Source organism: Arvicola amphibius, chromosome 1, assembly GCF_903992535.2.
Source record: "Arvicola amphibius chromosome 1, mArvAmp1.2, whole genome shotgun sequence".
NCBI classification, from domain to species: domain Eukaryota; kingdom Metazoa; phylum Chordata; class Mammalia; order Rodentia; family Cricetidae; genus Arvicola; species Arvicola amphibius.
This window is the reverse complement of record NC_052047.1, coordinates 192,405,683-192,425,705: the sequence shown is the minus strand read 5'-3', so window position 1 is coordinate 192,425,705 and position 20,023 is coordinate 192,405,683. Positions and strand designations below refer to the sequence as shown.

At 44.0% G+C, this 20,023-nt stretch overlaps 1 protein-coding gene and 1 pseudogene across 3 annotated transcripts in view; one reads left to right on the top strand and one right to left on the bottom strand.

Annotated features, from left to right (window-relative positions):
• Positions 1-9,341, bottom strand: part of Add3 (adducin 3) — a 113,323-nt gene extending 103,982 nt beyond the window's left edge. For 2 of the 3 annotated variants that reach the window (XM_038341044.1, XM_038341061.1), the window contains exon 1: positions 6,803-7,091. The gene's annotated coding sequence lies outside the window, so the exon portion shown is untranslated. Of the gene's footprint in view, positions 1-6,802; positions 7,092-9,140 lie in introns of those variants that run through there. The other variant, XM_038341051.1, reaches the window with a different exon arrangement.
• Positions 9,342-15,097: 5,756 nt separating this feature from the next.
• On the top strand, positions 15,098-15,714 carry LOC119806359 (annotated as a pseudogene).
• The last annotated feature ends 4,309 nt before the right edge of the window (positions 15,715-20,023 follow it).

Here is a 20,023-nt window from a genome sequence, read left to right as displayed (position 1 = left end):
ATATATAGGCAAAACATCAATGCACATAAAATAAAAATAAACCATTTTTTAAAAAAACAAAACAAGCCTGGTATCCAATTAAATAGACCAAACATTTTGATACAAAATGGTTACAGATCTAGTTTTGTAAAAATAAAATGTTTAAAGCAATATGAATTTCTCATTCACTGGTGATATTTTATTTTAATAAAGAATGGCTGCTGTGGGACAATGGTCTTTTATCCTGTCACTTGTATTATTTTTAATAAAATGCTGATTGGCCAGAATGTCATGAGAAGGTGCACCATTTTAGCAGCTGGTACCCCAAAAACCAGTCTTATGTTAGCGCTGAATGGCCCACTGATATCTCCCAGTAGGCTGAGAATTATTATAAGTAGGCACCGTGAAAGCAATTTTTTTCTTTTTCTTGTAAAGGTATAGTGAAGAAACAATCCTTTAAATTAATAACTTTGAGAGGCCATCCATTTGGTAACAAATGGCTTGGGGGGGGGGCAGGAAGATGGCTCAGTAGGCAAGGCTCCCACACAAGCCTGAGAATCTGAGTTTAATTCCTAGTGCCCACAAGAAAAGCCTGCACGCGTGTGCACGTGTGTGTGTGTGTGTGTGTGTGTGTGTGTGTGTAGTCCCAGTCCTGAAGATGGAAACAGGAAGATCCTTGGGGCTCACAGGCTAGCTGGTCGGCCAGCCTAGCCTATTTGGCAAAGCCCATTTAGTTCCTAGTGTGAGACTTTGCGTGCAAACAAACAAACAAGCAAGGTAGACAGTTCTTAAGGAATGACACCCAAAGTTGACTTCTGGCTTCCATATGCATACACACATATGTGCATATGAACATGTGTGCATACATGCGGGTATGTGAACACACCCAAAAAACTGCCTCCAACTATTAGGTGAAGAGTGAGGTTTTCACACTTTTGGTTTCAGAGATCCTTCTGTGAGATCTAAAAAGCAAATCAATTGTGGACATGGAAGAAACTCTAATGTCATCTCCAGGTAAAAGCTAGTTTTCAGCAGTTACACAGGAACCGACCTGAGGGGAAAGTTTCCTTTCCCTAGGAGAGAGAATACTGCCGTGACAATGAAAGTCATAAGCAAAAGGCAAGCTAGGGGCAACACACTGCTCTAATGCTTAAGGAAAGAGCAGAGTGTATGGCAGACGAGCAATGGACTGACAGTGCCATGGCCAATCTCTTTCCCTCTCCGTCATCAATCTGCCCCAGATGCATGAGCAGCAGGGAAGTCCCACTCATCAGCTCTAGTGCCCAATCGTAACCCCACTCAAGGTCCCACTATTGCCTTTTCCCATCCACTTCCTTGGCTATTACCAGACTGGCCCTGTAGAATCTTTTTTCCATGAGTAATTAGACAGTGAAAATAGAAGAGTCATACAGCTAACCTTCGTGGGGATTAGAAGTAGTGTTTTTCAAAGTTCCATGGGGTAGGGAACCCTAAATATATTTCTTTAGAATACCAAGTAAGCCTGTCTTCTCCATCATCTTTCAGCTGTGGCACTCAGTCATCCCATTAGAACACAAGTTGAGAATACTGTATGGAAAAGAAACACCATCCTTGCACAGAGTGAGTGGAGCCACTGTGGAAGACTCCACACTAACTCTGATGACCAATTACAGATGTAAACCAAATCCCCAAGGTCAAGGGAACTGCTCCAACCTGACTGATTTCTATATTGTTGGAATTCCAGTCTAATAGCAGGTAATCCACCAGCATCAAGAGCTGAGCTGAATACGCCTACTCACCTCTGCAAAGCCCTCTCCATTTTTATATAAGGACAGCATTTCTTGGTGTATGGGAAGTAAAATATCACAAAATGAATTTAAAGGAGATGACTAAAACAATAATAAGCTCATGCATACTACTCAAAGTAAGTTCTGTTTGTAATTCAGTGCTTGCCTGATATCTACTTGCCTTTAATGCATAATGTAGGCATTAAAATTATTTTAGAGGCTAAGGAGATCACTCAGTAAAGTGTTTGCCATCAAGTACAAACAAGAACCTCTGTTTGATCCTTAGCACACATGTAAAAAGCCAGGTGTTGGACCCAGCCGGATGATTCAGTGGATAAAGGTACCTACCTGCCTTCAAGCCTGACAACCTGAGACTGATCCCTGGAACCCACATGGTGGAGGAGAAAATTAACAACCCAGTTGTCTTCCAACCTCCACATTGTACTCCATGGAACAAACATGATCACACAAGTACATACAAATAAAAAAATGTATAATTTAAAAACACTAAAAAAGAAAAAAGCCAAGAATGGGTATGTGCCTATAATTCCTGTGCTGGCAAGGTAGTGCAAGATTGATGCCTGGGGCTTGCTAGCCAGCCAGCTTAACCTAATGCACAAGTCTCAAGTCCTAAAGATGATGAGGCCAGGTATGGTAGTGCATACCTTTAATGGCAGCAATTAAGAGACAAAGGCAGGCAATCTTTGATTTTAAGGCTAGTTTGGTCTACAGAGGGAGTTCTTTCTAGCCAGGGATACACAATGAGATTTGTCTTAAAACAAACAAACAAAACAGAGCAAAAACAAATAAAGCAAGGTGGTGGCTTCTGAGAAATGATAGCCAAAGCTGATCTCTAATCTCCACATGCACACATTGCAGGGCACCCAAACCCTCAGAGCATGTGTGCACACATACAAAACAAGCAAAATAAGTTTTACCAACACACATACATATATGTACACACTTTAGACACTGGTTTTAAGGATATTATGTTACCACCCTACATTTCTCAAATATATTTTTTAACCTTCAGTTGGTTATGGGAAATATCAGGTATGTCCATTGCCCCTCAAAACAATATGCTTTTAACCTGATATCCAAGTTACAGTCTTGCTTGAGGAAGTAACATTCCTAAATGTTAGCCAGTGTGCTTCTTACATACCAGTATCTTCACGGCCAGTTTCGGGGAATCTGAGATGCAGATTTCAAAGCTCATCTTCTATCAGTAAGTCTTCTCACTTCCAGCTAGGCTTTAACTAAAGCCGACTTTGAAAAAGGTGTGAAAGTATAAGGTAATGACGTGGGTCCTTTAGAAAGGCTCAGTTTAGACCCTGCCTCTGTATAAAGCTGTATGCTGAGCCTATTCACGTTTATCTTAGCACGGTTAAGATTCATCTATTAGGTTACCCTTTCAAGATGCAAATTTTCAAGAATAGCCCTCTAAAATCAAAGATTGGGCTAGAGACAGGACTCAGCTGGTGGAGTGCGTGCCTAATAGGTACAAGCCCTTGGGTATGAATCTCAGCACCAAGTAAAAGTGTGTGTGGTGGCCTGTACCTCTAACCCCAGCACTGCAGAGGCAAAGGCATGAATATCCTTAGCTACACAGTGGATTCGAGGCCAGCCAGAGCTACATGAGACTGTGTCTCAAAAAGATGAAGTACGTCCACTTTATACTTTCTGTTGATCATGATCATTAGGGACCATCAGGCAATTCTGAAAGCCAGAATCATTCTTCACGAATGAAGAATGCTTCATCTAGATTGCTCTTCACTAAGTGTAGTGAGGCAATGTCCTGGAAGGAGCAAAGGGGGTTCTTCTTGATGAGACATTCAACCAAAAGAGTTGACAGAAAAAGAGACTCTGAGTTTCATTATCTGTGCTTATACCAAGGCTTTAGGGTAGGCTAAATAGTATTTTTTATAACATTCAAATGTGCTTCAGCGATGCAATTAATTAAATCTTGAACTTTGAGACTTGTCTAGCTATGAAGACCAACATTCTTTTCTTTTCTTTTTTTTTTTTTTTTTTTTTTTTTTTGGTTTTTCGAGACAGGATGAAGACCAATATTCTTTTAAAACACATGGTGCTAGACAATGGTCACGCACGCCTTTAGTCCCAGCACTCGGGAGGCAGAGGCAGGTGGATCTCTGTAAGTTCGAGGCCAGTCTGGTCTACAAGAACTAGTTCCAGGACAGGCTACAGAGAGAAACCCTGCCTCTAAAAGAACAAAAACAAAAAACAAAGCAAAAACAACAACAAAAGAACCAAAAAAACCAACCAACCAAACAAACAAACAAAAAACCACATAAACTGCAAACCTCTTTTGCTTAATCTTTTTTTAATTGTTGAAAATAATAGAGTCCCAAGTCGACACACACATACACACACACAGATCCCATATAATTTACCATCTCTAAATGAAATAATTACAGCACATCTTACTTATTTTAGAGGAATACATTCTAAGACCCCAGTAAAAATCTGAAATCACAGGTATATTTATTCTATGGTTATTTTTAGATAAAGTTTTATATATAAATTAGACACAACAGGAATATACTATACTGTTATAGTAATTAAAACTTTTGTTTTTTATGAATGACTATTCATTTCTGAAATTTTCCATTTAATATTTTAAAACTATATTTGAATAGCAGTCACTGAAATTCTGGAAAGCAAAACTGCAGATAACTGAGGACTCTTCTATATGCATCTAGCAGATAACAAACCTTCTCCTTCCAAATCAGTCAGGGTGAGTATTCTAACGTGTGTACTTCAGAGAAGATCTAGTACAGGCAACCATTAAATCTCAAAGTGTCTTGGCTTTCAGCCAAGGGAATTAAACCAATGACAAAACCCAAAGACCTCCTAACAATCCCAACTATAAATACTTGGCATGGACCCTGAGTTCAGACCATAACACATTAATGTAAGAGACATGAAATAAAGTATTAAAATGCTTACTCATTTAGAATCTCAGTTACTTGACTCAGCCTGTGATTGTTCAGCAACTGTCAAATTGGGCTTGAATAGTTTCACTTAAGTGTACATTAAAAGGAAAGACAGCACTGTTGGTTAGACATATTAAGATTTCCTATTCAAATTCTACATGGCTAATTTTCCCAAAGGAATGTAAAGTAGTGCTAACTATTAATTATGGCAAAACGTGTTCAAGGTGAGAAACAGATCAGTAACTTGCACATGTCTTTCGAACAGTCTATACTTCCTCTACCTAATGGATTTCTTTTAGCATTTCCACCTAACTTTATGCTGCATGAAGTTATCAGCAAGGGGCATATCAGCTCTCTTTAATAATTCCAAGCACAGCTTGGGTATCTCCTAATTTATAATTAATCTGTTTGATCTATCAATCACGATGGTGAAGCAAACTATAAAAACTGTTGCACATCCTTGAGCAAAACTCATATTCATTCCAGAAAAATATTATTGATAAAAAGGTAAGAAAGAGTAAAGTACAATGTAATTTCTCATTCATCTTTAATCACTGACTAAATTTTACAATCTGTAAATACCCTCTTATCATGCAAAATAAATATTTTCAGGAGTCACGTGATCATCTATATCATATGCCAAAACTTTGCCAAACATTTCCTGGTATCATACATGCAAAAAGCTGCACTGTATTAAAGTCTCATAACCAAGTACCCAAAGAACTCCTTAAATTATGTTTAACATTCTAAGTAAATAATAAATTGCTGGGGTTTTTTTTTTCTTAGCAACTATTGCCAACACGCCAATTTTAAGTTAGCAGAGGCTGAATTCTATCTTTAAGGAGGTGGAAGAATTGTAGAAAAGTGGCCCTCCCCACATTACTCCTCAGTACAGTTAATCTGATCAACTTTAGGAAAAACTGAGTTACCACGCAAGTAATGACAACCCAAATGAGAGTTAGCTATAAAATCTTTCCAGAAGTGTTCGAAAAGAAACAATTCTATCAAAGCGTCAGCCCTGTACCTTAAATACACAGGTCAGGTAACGTCATTTCAAAAAGACACATTACCCTGTCCTCTCCTTAGACTCTCCTAAGACCCACATCAGTACATTTTCAGCAGGCTACAGATGGGAGTCCATTCCAAGAAAAGGCAATCTCATTGCTCACTATAAATTTTCATAATTCATCATAAAGAGCTCACACATGTTAAGGTAGTTCATCCCAAACCCGAGTCTTATCGATTCCTTACCGAGCCTTGCTCCTAATCCTGGCCCAAAGCCTCTTGGCTGAGTTAAATCCCACACCACTCCAGCAAAGTCAATTCCAAGAGCACATGTGCCAGGATATTTAGTGGTTTTCCTTACACTCCCAGTTTAACGGGCACCTACTTGCAATTAAATCTCTGCAACAAAAAAGTTCACCTGAGGCCATTCTTACCATTTTAAGAGGCCTGGTTTATACTACCTGTCGTGGCCTTGCCTCAACTATTACATACTTCCAAAGAGGTTGGAAGGGCCCCAAACAGCAGGAAACCAAACCTGCTGCCAGCTCGGCTGTCACCCCACAAAGAATACGTAACATGTATGCTTGAAGGGGTAAAGCCTGAGTGTGCGAGCGTGTGCGTGTGTGTGTGTGTGCGCGAGCGCGTGTGCGTGCGCGCGCCTACTATGTGTGTTGGGGAGGGTCGCGGAGATTACAGTGTTTGAACAATTTCAACTTGTGACGGAAGTTTCTTGAACCAGGAGGAAAAAAAAACCCAACAAATCAACACCGTCTCCTTCCACGTTAAGCAAGCGCGGGAACCTCCCACCGTCCCCGTGCGTACCTTCGGGGTCAGCAAGGCTTCAGAAGGCAGAACAGGCTTCCACAACCGCACGCCCTCGCGTGGGGGGAGCCGGGGGTCACCGGGGAGAATCGCGGCGCACGCTGCGGACCCCGAGACCCGACCTCGCTCGCACCGCTGCACCCCGACCCCTCACCCCCACGTCTGCGCCCCTCGGCTCGCGCGGGGCTCGCCTTCCCGCCCCAGACAGGGCAGCAAGAAGTTCCCTCGCGTGGCAAGCGCGGCGGAACCTCCGAACCCCAGCTCCAGCAGGATTACCTCGCAGCGCAGCCGGCTTTGTGCCCCCGCCGGGCTGCAGCGGCCGCCGGGTCAGTCAGCCGCAGCCTCCTCCTAAGCGTCGCTCAGCTCCCGAGGAGAGGGCCGGGAAGGGAGGAGGCGTGGAGAGGGACCTGGACGCCGAGCCCCCGGACGCAGGAAGCGGCGACACCTGGCCGCCGGCGCGTCTACTTCTCAGTGTTTCAAAACAAATCATTTAAACCCTTTCCTCTCCCTCCCGCCCCTCACCCGGGCGACCGTTACCGGCAGGCGCCTCACGCTCTGGCGGGACTAGCCGATCTACCCCCGAACGTCCTCGGCCCCGCCCCCCTGAGCCCCGCCTCCACAGGGCTTGTGACTCCGCCCCCTAGAGACTCGGCCCTCTTAGCCCCTCAGTGCCCCAAAGGCTCCGCCCCACAGGTTCGAGCGCCTTGGCCCTGCCTGCTGTAGGCCACGCCCCAGCGCCCTTGATTCCGCCCTCTACAGTTTTGACCCTCCTAGCACGCCACTTCCACGCCCCGCCCCACAGGGGGTCCGAAAGCCCTAGCCCCGCCTCTTATAGGACACGCCCCAAAGCCCTTCACTCCGCCCCGTGCGGGCTCGGCCCTGGAAGCTCACGAGCGTGCCCCTGGCTCCGCCCTTCTTTCCGCCCCCCCCGCTCCGCCCCCGAGCGTCCAGGCGCCGCTTCCTGGAGGCCACTCCCACAACAAGCTCTCGCGCTCCCAGGCCACGCCCCCGGTGCCCCTTGCGATCCCTGGCCCCTCCCCTCGAGGCCCCCTTAGGCTACTAGCTCAGCGTCGTGCGGTGGGGGGCCTACGCGCTTGGGAGGCTGCCTGGCGCCTCGGCAAGGTCTTCCTGCCTTGGTGCAGCTCCGATCCGCTGCGGGAGAGGGAAACGACCCCGACCGAAACCCGATTGCAAGCGGGAGGGTTACGCCTCGGAAACATCTGCCTCCCCCAGTCCGAACATGCTTCCCCCACCCAATGAGGCTGAGCCTCGGCTTTCAGATTGAGCCTCTGACGCTCACAGAGGCTGCTGGGCTTGGCCGGGGCTACACGGTTGGACCTCCGCATGTCCCCCGCAGTAGAGGCCTTGATTTTCTCCTCAGCACTCTGGCGTCTGGGGGAGTCTCCTGCCTCCACTCAGTTCCACAGAGGGATAGGGCAAGGGCCCTTAATTCATTTGGAGCAGCCCAAAGTCTGCACTCCTCCTTTGGCCTCTTGCCTCTTAAACCTTCTGAGAGCTGACCTCTTGGGAGATGAGAAGTCTAGGCTCGGCCATCAGCCTTCAAAATTAGTCTGAGGCCAGGCAAACTTTGCAACACTCATTTGCAGACTGGGGATCCCTCCACAGGTGACACTGGGCTACCACCCCCGCCTCCCAGACATGTTTCTCACTCCAACCTATTCTCGAAATAGCCCTCCAGGCACACTCTCCTCCGCCACCCACGGCTTGCACACTCCTCCTGCACACATGCCCTCCACTGCACGAATTCAGCCTCAAGCACACTCCTCCCAGCGCCATTCTAGTGATTCCTGGTCCCTAGGGTTAACCCCACCCCAACACACAGCAAACTTCATTCTCCACCCTTATCTCCCGTCCTTCTCAAGGCACTGGCGACAGGCCACTTCATTTCCTTCCTCATCTGCAGACTCTCTTCCCCCTCAAATACTGCACGTCAGCCCCCTCATCTTCATCCCCTCTTCCTCTAAAAATGTGCTAATTAAAATGTAGTTTCCTCTGCCCACATACGAAGTGTGGTAAACGAATCCCATTCTTGGCACACACTGCAGTTCATTTATCCTCCTTTTCTCTCTCCACTGGACTAGAGCTATAGAAATTTTAGTCAGTCAGTATCACCCATTTTCTTTCAAAAAAAAAGAAAGAAAAAAGAAAAAGAAAGGAAGAAAAATCCCTTAGCATGCCTTATTAATTTTAAGTACTCCTCAACAATCGTGGGGGAGTCTTGCTAAGGCTCAAGGAGAAAACGATATTTAGGAAACGCTCAACCCGTCATTTTATTTGCCATTTAAAAATATCTGCAGTGTTTGAGAGAGATTGGGAGTGGCTGGGTTTTTCATTTAAAAAGAAAAAAAAAATACTTTGCATGTATCAAGGTTAGCCTTTTTATACATAGCCAAAAAAAAAAAAGTACTGTAGGAGTTATATCATGTAATAGTCTCCACCACACAGGTCGTGTGCCAGACAGAGCTGTAGACCCCAGCCCACCTCCAAAGGACGACAGATCCACATAACGTTTTAAGCATGGCTGATGAGCGCATTCCACGACCATTCCCTTTTCCCACGGCTCCTGAACAAAACGGCTAAGAGATGTGCTTACCTGCAGACGATCCACAGCCCCTTTGCGTGCAGGCGAGCCGACGTGTGTCTGTCTTCCCTGGCTAGGTGTGGATTCTGCAGTGCTGCACGGGATCCCACTGCAGCCGCGGAGCAGCGGCGGCGGCGGCTGCTTCTCCCAATGCTGAGTAGTAAAGTGTGTGACTTAGAGACTCCACGGTTGCCGTGAGGCGCTTGCTTAGAAGAGAGGAGGCGGAATCTTTCTTAAAGGAATGGGTTTGGTTTTTCCTCTCCACTGTTGCTTCATCCGATGCAAAAGGGGGGGGGGGGGTGGAATCAGGGAGTTTTTTTTTCTTTTTCTTTTTTTCTTTTTTTTTTTAGACTGAGCAAAGCAATACAGCTGTGGGAGGTCAAGGTTAAAATTAACCGAGAGAAGGGAGCAACGAGAGTGAGTCAATGGGAACTGCTAGAAGCACTAATTTTAAAGAGCCCTCTCGCCTTCAGTATTGGGGTTAATTGCCAAAATAAAGTTGTGTGCCTTGAAATGAGTCAACTTCTTGTGCTAGTATTTAATTTCCAGCCACTGTACTGAACAACCAGAGAAAAGCTATGTAGTATTTACAACAAGCATGAAAAGAATAATGTAAACTTCATTATTCATTATGAGTGTTGACACCTATAAATGTACCCGAAACGTCTAACACACACACACACACACACACACACACACACACCCCTCGAGGGGTACTCTTTTGTTTTTGGAGAAGGGTCTTACCAGGCAGCCTTGACTGGCCTGGAACTTGCTATGTAGTCCAGGCTACCAGGCTAGCTCAGACTCACAGAGATCTGCCTCTGCCTACCAACTGCTGTGATTACATGTATACACCACTGTACCCAGTCCTAATATATTGTTTGATACTGGCATTTGGTACCAGAAAATATATTATTGCCAGATTTCAATGTATACTTCCATGTTATAAAATCACAGTATTATATACAAAATAAAATATATCTAAAATATTTTTAGAAAATGATCGCAGGGTATACTATGTTATTGAGTGAAAATTCACAAGTGAGCAGCATTAAGAAACTCAAGTGGTTTGTTTAAGTGCTTGTAAATCTGCTATTTATATAATTAAAATGTGCCCTGACTGTTAGGAGTCTGTATTATAGCCTCAAATTTTGTTTTTAATATTTCTTCATTTAAGCACTGAACATTTATTAACCTTTTCATCATACTGAATATGAAGGTGTGGTCTCCCAAATAAGAACAGATAAAAAATTCCAGAAAATATCCTGCCATTGATTTTTCTTTCTACAGTTTTTGGTAATAACCTGTATGGTACTGAACAAGTACAAAACTAAAAAATATTATTTGGCTGTTAGGTCTCCATTTTGTAAAATGTGAAAATCTGGGGGGGTTGAGATTTCTATTGAAAGAATGCTCAGCAGGGTGGTGGCGGTGGTGGCGCACGCCTTTATCCCAGCATTCAGGAGGCAGAGGCAGGCGGACCTCTGTGAGTTCAAGGCCAGTCTGGTCTACAGGTGGAGTTTCATTCAGCACTGCTAGGGTGGTTACACAGAGAACTCATGTCTTGAAAAACCAAAAATCAACCAACCAAACAAAAATGCTGAAGAGCCATTCCCAACTCCAAATACGGGGACTTTATGGCATTGAACAGTATTTTTGTTGTTTAATGCAACTGAGTCCCACTTGAAATTATTTTTCCTTAAAGTGTAAATTGAAATAAAGCTTAGGAGCTGGGAATATGATTCAGGGTAGTGCTGGCCTACTATGCACAAATCCTGGCTTTGATCTCCATTGCTGGAAGGGTGGGTAGTAAGTTTTTGTTGTCAATGTAACCCAGGTTTATTCGCTATCCCCAAATTATTTTTCAAGTCAACTAACCATTTTGTAAAGTGAATAACCAGTTCGCCTGAATTAGGATTGTGGGCCGGCCTATGACCAGTCTTCCCGTAGCAGAGCCCTTATTTTACAGATCTCCGTTGGCGGGCACTATCACATATGTTAATGTCCGCTTGTTCTTTGCGTTTCTGTGTGATCTGGATCATTATCAATAGTGTCTTTCCTGTGCTGGGCACTGAATCTAGAACCTTCTGTGTGCTAGGTGAGCATTCTTCCATGGAAAGCAGTACTTAGAGTCTGCTAGATGGTCCTCCTGTCTCCGTGTACAGAGGAGCTGGGCTTACTGGCGAGCACCACCTCACCCTGCTGACATCTGCTAAACGTACCTGGCGTTTAGTAAAAGCTGGAGCATGGTCTGGTGAGTCAGAACCGATGTTAGGCTCACCTGTCGTTTTCAGATGTGGGAAACGTGGAAATCTGGAGAAGCTAAATTGGGGTGGAGATAGGGACAGAGCTGAGATTGAGGCTGAGCGCCCACCCTTCACACACAAGCAAGGTTCCATTCCTTCACTCTGGGGGCTTACCAAGACTTGTCAACAAAAACAAAGTAGTTACACGCAAGGACACTATCTGTGTATTCGTAGGACACCCTAACGACATGCATTAGCTAGTACTTATAGTATCAACACAAATTTTGCCTTCAGGTTTGGACACGTTTGTGCCAGAAAGTGAAGACATTTGTCAAGAAGAATGTACGTGTATAGAGTCAGCAAGGGGGAAACTCACAACCTCCCATTAGCAAACTCTTGTTTATCTCTTCAGAAATGAACTTATTTAGCTGGGCAGTGACGATGCATGCTTTCCATCCCAGCACTTAGGAGGCAGAGGCAAGTGGATCTCTGTGAGTTTGAGGCCAGCCTGGGCTACAAGAGCTAGTTTCAAGATAGATAGGACTGTTACACAGAGAAACCCTGTCTCAGAAAAAAAAAAAGAGCTTATTTATTTTTATTTTATATGGATTTTTTTTTTTTGCCTGTGTTTATGTCTATGTGAAGGTGTCAGATCCTCCGGAGTTGGAGTTACAGACAGTTGTGAACTGTCATGTGGGTGTTAGGAATTGAATCTGGGTCCTCTGGAAGAGCAGCCAGTGCTGTTAACCTCTTAGCCATCTCTCCAACCTTCAATTCTTGTTGATCTTGTAGAACCTTTCGCTAGCCATTGGGCTGTTTCTAAGCACATGTTGGTGCCTTTGCTTTTGTCTGCATTCTCAAACATGCCTGACACAAGGAAAGGTGTTTTTGTTTGTTTGTTTTTTAAGCCATGGAACGTAAAGCATTATATAAACTTATTTTTGGTCTTTGGAAAAGCTTTTGGGATACCGAAGGCCTCGGGCAGAAGACTAGTATATCCCAATGGTGACCCAGTATTCTTGGTGAAGAACCTGGCATCAATAAGACCAGTCCCCTGTGCTTCAAGGAAGCATTAGTGTTGTGATATACTGCATGTTAGATGACGTAGCAACTCTGGTGCTACGTGTACCTAGCAAGAGCGTTCTCATCACATTGACACCTAAAAGAAAACGGGAAAAAAAAAGTCCCTTACCCACGAGGGAATTGAAAGAAATTAGTTTCCCAGTTTCTTTCATCTATTTTTGTTTATACTTCTTTTCTGCCTGGAAGTCTTTTCATCTATGAGGTGGCAGCGAACAATGAATAAAACAGTGATTATCTGTATGATTCAAAGCATGCACAACCCCCAAATTAAACACTTGCCTTTGTATCTTTTCAAAATGCTGAGCACAGTATCTTCTAGAAAGGTACTTAATAGCTACTTTTTAAAAAAATGAATGCACAATTTAGTGAATGAATTGCCTCTCAAATGCCCTGGAGCTCATGACAGAGTGGTTTTGTTTCTGTTTTAGTTTGCATTGTCTAAAAGAACCGAGTCTGTTCTCTGTCCCCCTTTCCTGACACAGTCATGATCTAAGGGACACACAGCCTTCTTTCTACAGAGTGCTTTCAGCATGCCTGATTTGTATTCTCCAATTAAATTGTGGCCACAAACCTCCACATGAGCTCTGGTAAGATCAAGCTGTGACAGAGACGCTTTCTGCCAAGAAAACATAGGCCTAAGATTCCAAATCTTGGTGTTCTGGTTTTGTGACACCGACTGGTTATATGACCTCAAACAAGTTTCTCGATATCCTGGGCTTCTGGTGAGCCAAGTGGTGGAGGTGGCTTGAAATGCTTGCACAAACTGCTTTATAGGCGTGTGAAGTTTCAATGAAATATATAAATGTGAAAATGCTTTGAACTTCTCAAAGCACTATAAAAATATAAGGTGTTATTAGAAGATGCTTTTTTAAATCAATTATCTAGTTCAAGAGACTTTCCCTAAACAACCTGTTCCGCTGCCAACTGCTTCAGAAAGAAAACAGCTCTCTCTCAAACACAAACACATACAGACACACACACACACACACACACACACACACACACACAAAGAGAGAGAGAGAGAGAGAGAGAGAGAGAGAGAGAGAGAGAGAGAGAGAGAGAGAGAGAGAGAGACATGCACACCCCTGCTGTTTCCAATTTATAACTTTCTCGGCTTTGAGAATTTTCCCCTGTGGAGGGAAATGGGATCTACTGTTGAATACGTAGTGTTAAACAAGTACAGAGAGCTCTCTCCATAGCCCAGTCATCCAAATCTGCTTTTTTTTTTTTTTTTTTTTTTTTTTTTTTTTTTTTTTTTTTTTTTTTTTTTTTTTTTTTTTGGTTTTTCGAGACAGGGTTTCTCTGTGGCTCTGAGCCTGTCCTGGAACTAGCTCTTGTAGACCAGGCTGGTCTCGAACTCACAGAGATCCGCCTGCCTCTGCCTCCCGAGTGCTGGGATTAAAGGCGTGCGCCACCACCGCCCGGCCCAAATCTGCTTTTTTAAGTACTTAGAAAGGTAGACATACCGAAGCCTAGCAACCTTCGTGAACTATGTAATATCACATGCACTTGGTGGGGGTGGAAGAGCCATCGCTTGCAACTTGACCCACACTGCACACATCCTGATCATCCCTCTGCACCAAACCTGTCTGGGAGCAATTGAGGAACAAGGCAGAGAGGACTGACAAGGAGCTCATGCTAATGAGTTTTCTATTCTCCAAGGAGACATAATCAGGGCAAATACTCAAGGGTTCATCAGCATATTTTATTAGCACTATGTGACCTATATGGTTTGTTTTAAAGGAATTACCTTACCTAACATCTGACAGACAACTGTTTAAATCAGGCTTGATAAATCTCTGTGGGTTTAGAGAACCATCACCCTCAGGGTTCTCGCTCTCCTTTTTTTTTAAAAAGTATTTCCTATGTGGTGGCTTAAAAATCATCATCACCAAGTAAGTAAATAAACAGCTGCTACAAATAAGAATCAGCTAATGAGCTGGGCAGTGGTGGAGCAGGCCTTTAATCCTAGCACTTGGAAGGCAGAGGCAGGCGGATCTCAGTGAGTTCAAGGCCAGCCTGAGCTACAAGACAGCCAGAACTGTTATACAGAGAAACCCTGTTTCAAAAAACAACAAAACAAAACAAAAAAATCAGTCCATCCATAGAGAACAATACAAACTCCTATGAAATTGATTTAAGAGTCATCAGGTCTGGACCCTGTGCGCCTACTTTGGTGAAAATTTTCTCACAGGAAAATGCCTATAGAACAGGAGAAAGGTGGGACTCCCTGGGTGTGGATATATATATATATATATATATATATATGTGTGTGTGTGTGTGTGTGTGTGTGTGTGTGTGTGTGTGTGTGTGTGTGTATATGTATATATAATATATATATAGAGAAAGAGACTATATATATATGTTTCTTTGAGTAAACACTTTAAATAAATGACATCATTGTTTAAAACAGTTATGAAGTAGCAATAGATATAATTTTATGATTGGAGAGTCACCACAACATGAAGAATTGTATTAAAGGGTCACAGCATTAGGAAGATTGAAAAGCACTGATTTAAACAAAGAAAAAGAAAGGAGTCATCAGGCCTTCTCTCATCAGGCATTCCCACTGGAGAGACATGATCTTTAAATCTTGTGTAGCAATCCCTGGTACCCCCACCGCTATGATGGCCTGGGAACATGGGATGGCTTTGGAAAAGAGATCATCCAAATTCTGAGGATTACCCAAAATGTCCCTTTGTGGAAACAGAGAATGTAGGCTCCGATCAAATGCAGCATATCTGCATGGCCCTTGGAGGGAAGGCTGTGGTGTTGATGGACAAGAACCCTGGAGTGTGCAAGGCCATTCCAGGGCATCTGGAATGCAAGCTGACTCTGGAGAAACTGTTACCTCATATGCAGGGCATGGGGGCTTTGTGTTCACCATGGAGGACCTCACTGAGATCAAGGGCGTGCTGCTGGCTAATGAGGTATCTGCAGCTTCTGGGGCTAAGGCTATTGTTCCTTGTGAAGTCACTATCCCAGAACAGTGGTCCGGAGCCCCCAAACCTCCTTCTTCCAGGCTTCAGACCTCACCACTGACCTTTCCAAAGGCACATTTGAAACTCCAATGGTGTGCTGATGGTTACGATTGCAGATAGAGTGGGAGTTAGCATAGCCCATCCTTGCAGATGCTGACCTCCTCCCCCTTCTTCTATGGGTTGATCATCGAGCAGGTGTTTCACAACAGAGTGCTAGATGTCATAGAAGAAATTGCATTCTCATTTCCTTCATTGGGGGGTGCTGTGGTGGTTTGAATAGATGTGGCCCCCCAAAACTCATGCCTTTGAGTGCTTGGCCCATAGGGAGCAGCACTATTAGGAGGTGTGGCCTTGCTGGAGTAGGTGTGGCCTTGTTGGAGGAAGTGTGTCGCTGTGGGTGGAGGTGGACTTTGAGGTCTCATACATGCTCAAACTGCTCCCAGGGTGGCACATAGTTGCTTCTGCTATGGGTGGATCAAGATATAGAACTCTCAGCTTCTTCTCCAGCACCCTGTCTGCCTGCCTGCTGCCATGCTCCCTGCTATGAAGATAATGGACTAAACCTCTGAAAGTGTAAACCAGACTCAATTAAATATTTCCCTTAATAAGCGCTACCGTGATCATGGCTTGTCTTCCAGCAATAGAAACCCTAACTAAGACAGGTGCCCACCCACAGTGTTGCCCATTTGTCTCAGACCTTTGTCTACATGCCACCATCTATAGTCTGTCATCAATGAGTACAGGTGGAGACTGAGCCCACCTTCCCACTTGTTGGAAAGCTCAGAGCTGTCCATCAACTTTTGCTGCTGCTGCCGCTACCGCCGCCGCCACCACTGCCACTGCTGCTGCTGAGGCCCCAAGGAAGAGTCAGAGAGTCAGATGAGGATTTAGGACTCTGGATTTGATGTCTACCTGAGTCCTCAGAACAACCCACTCTGCCAGCTTCACTCGGAAGCATGTAAAGATCTTACTTCCCTTTAAGAAAAAGAAAAAATAAAATTGAAAAGTCATCAGTTTATGTACAGAGAAGCCTGCAAGTGGAAGCAAGAGGATGTAATTATGTGGCATAAAAACCTAAAATACATCAGTTGTACAGATATCTTTCATCATGAGGTCATAACTTGTCAGCCGTTAATATCTAATACATATGTGAAATGAACCATCTTGATAGCCCCTTTTATTACATTTTTATTTGTTTGGTTTTGTGTGTGTGTGAGTTTGAGTGCACGTACCTCATGGTTTGCTCATGGAGGTCAGAGGAAAACATTCAGGAGTTGACTCTCTCCTGCTATGTGGATCCCAGGGAATGAACTCGGCTCTTCGGGCTTCTCGGATGGTGCCTTCACCTGCTGAACTTTTATCTCGCCAACCCTGGCTGTATTTATAGGATGTGACCAGATCCCACCTGCAGTGGAATCACTTGTCTGGTGTTTCCTAAAGTACTGATTCCTAGGCTCTACCTCAAATAAACTAATGAGAAATTTTAGCCCTGAATTCAGGACTGTAGCCCTGAATCACCTGAATCACCCCAGGTGAGTTTCAAATACACAAGACCCCAGTTTGAGCACTGCAGTCAGTCCTGTAGAATCTATGCAGTGTATATGCTGTCTCAGAGTCTTGATTAAGTCAAACACTCACAAGGCAGCTCAGCTTTCTCTCCATTAGGTGAAAGGGATTCAGATAGGAACTAATCTGGCCACACCTTCTCTACTCTGTAAACTTGTCCAAGACACTTCCTGATACTCTTAAAACAATACCTGCTTGACCAGTGAGGCTAAATGACTCAATTTATGTAGAGCTTCTATTCCAGTGTCTGACTAACTGTCCATTCCCTTCTCCCACGTCCAGAAATGAGTTTTGGTTTGCATTCTCTTTGTTCTCTGTTCTTGTTGTGATCTGTAAGGTAAATATAAGCCAGCAATGGAAACAGCTGATATTCTGAGTTTCTTCTTAAGATTTAGTTTATGTGTTTGGGTTTCTGGGCTGCACATATGTTTGTGAACCACATGTATGCCTGGTGCTTGCAAAAGCCAGAAGAGGGTATCAGATCCTCTTGGAACTGGAGTTAAAGACAGTTGTTAACAGCCACGTGGAAGCTGGGAACTGAACCTAGCTTCTCTGAAAGAGCAGCCAGTAGTCTTGGTGGCTGAACTGTATCCCTAGTCCATATTTTGAGGGGTTTTTGTTTTTGTGTGTGTTTTTTGTTGTTGTTGTTGGTAGGGTTAGGGTTAGGCTGTGGGGTTTTTGTTGTTGTTAGGGTTTTTTGGGACAGGGTTTCTCTGTGTAGCTTTGGAGCCTGTCCTGGAACTCGCTCTGTAGCCCAGGCTGGTCACGAACTCACAGAGATCCACCTGCTTCTGCCTCCTGAGTGCTGAGATGAAAGGCATGTGCTACCACCATCCGACCATATTTTGAGTTTTTAAAACATGTCACTCCTGGGCTGTAGATGTTGACAGGGCAACTACTTAGCATGCTCCAGGCCCTGAGGCTTGATATCTGTCTCTACCAAAATAAAGCATGCCAATACTAAATGTTTTATATGCTTGATTTATACTCCAAATAAGCGTTAAAGGTAGGTACTAGTGTTTTTATTTCTAGGTGAAGAAACTGAGACCAGAGCTTTATAGTTACTTTTGCAACCTGCCTCGGGCCTCAAAATAAATACTTGGCAGAGCCGGGATTCGGACCTAGGTTTTCTGACTCCAGAACCTCACTGTTCTTTATACTGCATGTTCTATGAGTCCTCTGAGCATTTAGATTCTGACAAATACACCCATCTCTTGGTATCGTTTATAAACACGTCAGAAATGCTGACAAGCTAAGGCCATAATTTCCTTCTTCATTCGTGGATATATTCGAGAGGGGAGTGCAGAGGATTGCATCCAGGGCCTCTCACATGCTGAGCACATGTTCACCACAGGGCTGTGCCTCCAGACCCCTGGGTTTCCTAGCTTTAGGAGATTATACTAATTACCTGGCACACAGCTAAACACACAGTAGGTGCTCAGATGTATGTTTGGAAGGAGTGGAAGGCAGGTCTTGACCAGCATCTCGCATAACCAAACCCATGCTTTGGAAGGAAACTGGTTTTCCAAAGCAGCTTATGCTCTGACATAATTCAAGCCTCTAAATCTCAGAACTACCCATAATTACAAATAGTTCTTGAATCCTTAATTTGAGCAATATACTTCTCTGGCACCAAGAGGATTATTTTTTTAAAAAAAAATCCAGCCTGTCTGGTTGGAAAATAAAACACAAATGTATGAAGTAACTAGATTGCAAAATCATCTCCTATGAGCTAACAAATGTGAAGCTTCTAGCAAGTGATAAACATGTAATAAAGTGCCATCACATTAAGGATAATATTTTCTATGCTAATAATTATTATGATCCAGCTGTAGTTTTATTAATGAGAAGAAGAAATAATAACTGCTATAGTCACCGTGTAATGAGTGATTCTGTGTTAAGCACTGTTCTGGGAGTTCTGTGTACATAGACAAGATAGCAATTCTGCTAAGTCAGTATCATGAATCCTCTTGTTCACATGAAGAAACTGAGGCCCAGAGAAGATAAAGTACTCCCCCCAACACGCGCTCAACAGCCATGGAATGTACAAATGGAGCCAGGCATGGTGGCACTGGACTGTCTCCTCAGCTACTCTAGAGGCTGAGGCAAGAAGATGGCAAGTTCAAGGCCAGCCTGAAGTACAAAGTGACTTCAAAGCCATCGGGGCAACTTGGTGATATTCTGTCTCAAAATAAAATTTCTTTTTCTTTTTTCTTTTTTTCTTTTACTTTTTCTTTTTTTTTTGGGTTTTTTGAGAGATGGTTTCTCTGTAGCTTTGGAGCCTGGCCTGGAACTAGCTCTTGTAGACCAGGCTGACCTGGAACTCACAGAGATCCACCTACCTCTGCCTCCTGAGTGCTGGGATTAAAGGCGTGCGCCACCACCACCCGGCTAAAATAAAATTTCTTAGAAGGGGTAAATAGTTCAGTGGTGGAATACTTGGTCCGCATGTGCAAGGTCCTGAGATCAACCCCCAGTGTGTGTGGAGGGGGAAGGGGAATCAATTCTGCGGGAGAAAACAAGGAGGGGTCTCTGAGTAGGAAGAGTACACCGGGTGCTACCAACCCTGCAATCTACAACTAGAGATAAAGTCTTTGAAACAAGGCTTTCCTGGGAGCAGTAAAGCCTTGACCTAAATTTTCACCAAAATGTAAATGTCTGTCTCAAGAATGGCCTTTTGATGATGGAGAAAGTAGGGCACAGGGGTGCCTGTACGCTCTGTGGGTCAGGTCACCCAGAACTATGCTCAGGAATGTAGACAGGGTGAATACATCATGGCTCAGTCTCTTCACTCAAGAGGGAGAGAAGAGGGGGAAGGGAGTATGTCAGCAGGACAGCAATGAACCTGTTTGTCTGGAGTGTAGAATTAGTGAAAACGAAGTTAGAATTTATGTGTTCTACAAACCCATAACCCCGCCTTTATCTAGCCCAAAGGCCTAAGAGCGTGAAACACACAACCCTGAAAGAGCAGCCTTCCTTTCCTGAAAGCCTAGGTGGCCCGCCCCCAATACTTTCTATT